This window comes from Sinocyclocheilus anshuiensis, unplaced genomic scaffold, assembly GCF_001515605.1.
Source record: "Sinocyclocheilus anshuiensis isolate Anshui unplaced genomic scaffold, SAMN03320099.WGS_v1.1 scaffold124, whole genome shotgun sequence".
Taxonomy (NCBI): domain Eukaryota; kingdom Metazoa; phylum Chordata; class Actinopteri; order Cypriniformes; family Cyprinidae; genus Sinocyclocheilus; species Sinocyclocheilus anshuiensis.
Window position 1 is genome coordinate 452,712 of NW_015554082.1, and position 3,635 is coordinate 456,346.

The following is a 3,635-nucleotide window of genomic DNA, read 5'->3' on the forward strand; positions in this document are numbered from 1 at the left end:
GATGAATGCTCAACATCATAGCTCTGCATCATTTTTCATCCAAGTTTTTGGGGGAAAAATAATTAAGTAATTAATCTAAAATATATATATATCAGTATTATTAACAAAGTATTAGTAGTAGTAATAGTAGTAGTATTTGCCTACAGTCAAAAGACAGCAGATATGGCCAGGAAAGGTGAACATGACTCGAAGAATGAATCGCAACTGTACAACTTACAAAGACTTGAAATTGAGTAGCAATATTGACATGGTGCTCACCGACTTTTACGACTGAGTAAACGTAAGTCTCCGCAGGCCGTTGCTGGGGAGCAGATGTTTTATAATGGGCTCTTAAACTGAACGCTTCACGTTTGATTACAGCCAGAGACAGACTCTCGTTTAACTAATGACCGGAACCTCCATTAGGACAGCAGGAAAAAAACTGGTTTTCTCATTTCACTCCAAGCTGGGTAATTGCCCCCCAAAATGACACTGTGTGATTATCTCACTGTCCCATCCTGCCGCCGTGCTGACAGGTCTGTTTCCATCTGACTACGGGTGTCCAAACATATGCTGTCACACACTAGACTGTGACAGGGATGTACTGCGCAGGCAAGCCACAAAAATTCAATATTTGCCATTACTCTCATGCGAAAGCACCACGAGGAATAAAGTGTGTGTGGTGGAATAATTTGTTATGAGCTTTGCCTTTTGTCTCTTTTTTCTCTTCTTTTAAGTTCAATCATTTAAATGTCAAAATGGTACTGGCAATGATCAAATCATACTTTATAACCTATTATTAACATTTCAAATGCATCAGTCACAAAATGACAAGCCAGATTTCTTTTTTCCACATAGGTTTTTATGTATCATACTGAATGTTATCATATACAGTGGCTTCAAAAATATTAGGACACTTAAGCCTTTAAAATGTATCATTTATTAGCCTAGATAAAAACATAACAAATATCATCACATTAACTATGGACATTGATGATCAGATCACAATCAGATAGTACCTGATCATGATAAAATTATTTTTATTAAAAAATAGAGTGTGATCCGATGCAAGGACATTCTGAGCACATTCAATGAGGTGTGAACACTAATGTGTTTTCATGATCAACTATACAGTGATACAGATGCTGCATTACAAATAATCATTATGCATCACTTTGTCAGACTTGGTTGTAAATTTTCCATCATGCTCTACTTTATCCATAAATAAAATATTGTAACTCTTGGCATTTTTAATGTGACATTTATATCGCAAGAGCTTCTGTAAAAAGAGCTTCTTTAGTCTTACCAAGTGCTTTGTACTTGGGGATAGATCGTGCAGGTTCTTCTTTTATTCTCTCTCTCGTTTTTCTCCCCAGATCCTCACTCACGTGTCTCACCCAGGTTTTCACGGGGCCTTTTAAAACTTTATTTTCTTCCCTTTTCTTTGCTTCTAATCCTTATTAGCATCCTTTACTGTGGGAATGTTTATAAAGTAGGGAAACGCAGTAGACCATACATATTATTTTTATCTGTCAAAATGACGGAAAGCATTTGGAATTATCCCTCAATGTTTTTCAAATTCAGTAAATAATGGAAAATGTTTGATGAACACAACCTCAGTTGCAATGTAAGTGGCGTTTTCCGTTTTGTGCAGATGACAGTGATCGGATCTCTATACAGTCACACTGGAGAGTGCAAAGTGCAAATGCAATTCAGCTAAAGAATATCAAAATACTATCCTGATACAAAATGCAGGTTAATGGCAAGGGAATAGCAACCATGACCAGATAGTGTCCTTTTTTCTTCCTTTTTTGTCTTCAATTAATAGGGATGCACTAATTAGGACATTCTGTTTCTTTTATTATTTTTTTACAAGCAGGAAGCCATATGCTTTAGCAAAATGCACCATGCTGTACAGACAGCAATTTGGCAATTTATTTTCTCAAATGTCAACATTTATGGGAATATTCATTTAAACAGTTTTGTTGTCAGTGTCAAAGAGGTAAAAATGTTACACAGCAACACACTGTGAGATTTCAGCATCACACACATAAAGGATGTGTCTAAAAACAAGACATTTTTAGTACTAAAACTACTCAAGTAAATAATCATTAGAGTCACCTATTTTACTACATTATTTAAAGTTTTGTTCAGGTTAAGTAACACAAAAAACTAATAACTAAATATTTGCGAGAAGTAACTCAGTACAGTTACTGCAGGATAAACTGTTATTGCTGTTATTATGGTGAACATACATCTCTGGCGAGCTCTTAACATGGGCCTGTCACAGACTAGCACTGTGACAAGCGACTCTGAAGTCAGTGAGTGCGACTGAGAACGTGCATGTGTGCACAAACTACTGTAACAAAACACGTGCAGTATGACTGCTGGTGCCCATGTCACATCAATTATACCCAGGGTTGAATTTGCATCTATGTTCATTGTTTAATTCACTGCAGTTTATTATTGCAACAAGGCGATGTTTTAAATCATGCACATTTAATATTTCATTTTACATTAAATCAGAATTTAGCCTTGGACATCGTGCATGCAGTAATACTGACTCTGATGTAAAGCATGATCATTCAATCTCTGATAATAACAATAACCCTAAAGAAATAAACTAAAAACAAAAGTTCATATATGCCACAGAATCACCAGTCATGTCAAGAACTATGAAACACCAACTAATTCTAAACGGACAGAGGCTGAAGTGAGGAAAGAACAGGAATCATTATGACAGGTGTCTTGCCACATTCATGACAGGGTTAAAATAGGCCTCGGTGACATGGTGCATTAGACAGTGTTGGAGAGGAAACACGGTACACACTCCACTCTGTACGCCTGACACAAAGAGGTCACCCGGTGCAAAGATGGTGATGTTGTGTCATGCCCAGACACGGCGAACACCATTACACTTTCATGTTGTTTGCATTCGCAAATACATCAAACGGCCCGAGACAGTGGTTGGAAATGAAACAGCCAGCAATCTTAAGAGACAGTGAACTTCTGCGGCGGCACAATTTGCCTTAAATGTGCCCTTAAGGTAACTCATGCCTTTTTGAATGCGACTTAATGGAAAATTGTAACAAATTATTTCCTTCAATCTAGATAAGGAGGCGCCGCTCTGATTCAATCTGAGCGCCGCTAGACTCCACATACTAACAAATGATTACACACAGCATGAGCAGAATGTTAAGACATTCAGCAGGCTTTCCATCCAGATCTGAGGCAATCAGCTTCCTTTAATCAAACTCCCTGAGCAATAAAATACAATTCTCTCTCTTGATTGGACGTACACATGCTGTACACAGATTTCTCTTGAATGTGCATTTCTGTCCTTTGTAAGTTTATGTTTACCTTTAGGTTGACTTCCTCTGGCACATCCTGCAAAAAAAAAAAAAAAATGATGCAGCTAAGAAAGGAAATTCCTTTGTTTCTATTCTTTTTTCATAAAAGTATTAATTTGCAATCTGGGAAAGACAGATACAGCTGGCACTAAATTTCTCAGTTGTTCTACTATGATTTAACAAGATGCTTTAGTGGGCCGTTTTGATTAATATTGGATGGAGCGACTGAAATTACATCCCATTTTACTGTTAAAGGGGTCATATGATGCGATTTCAAGTTTTCCTTTCTCTTTGGAGTGTTACATG

The 3,635-nt window shown here is 37.1% G+C and overlaps 1 protein-coding gene across 1 annotated transcript in view; it reads right to left on the reverse strand.

Annotated features, from left to right (window-relative positions):
• LOC107669074 (teneurin-3-like) overlaps positions 1–3,635 on the reverse strand; it is a 119,408-nt gene that overhangs the window by 60,489 nt on the left and 55,284 nt on the right.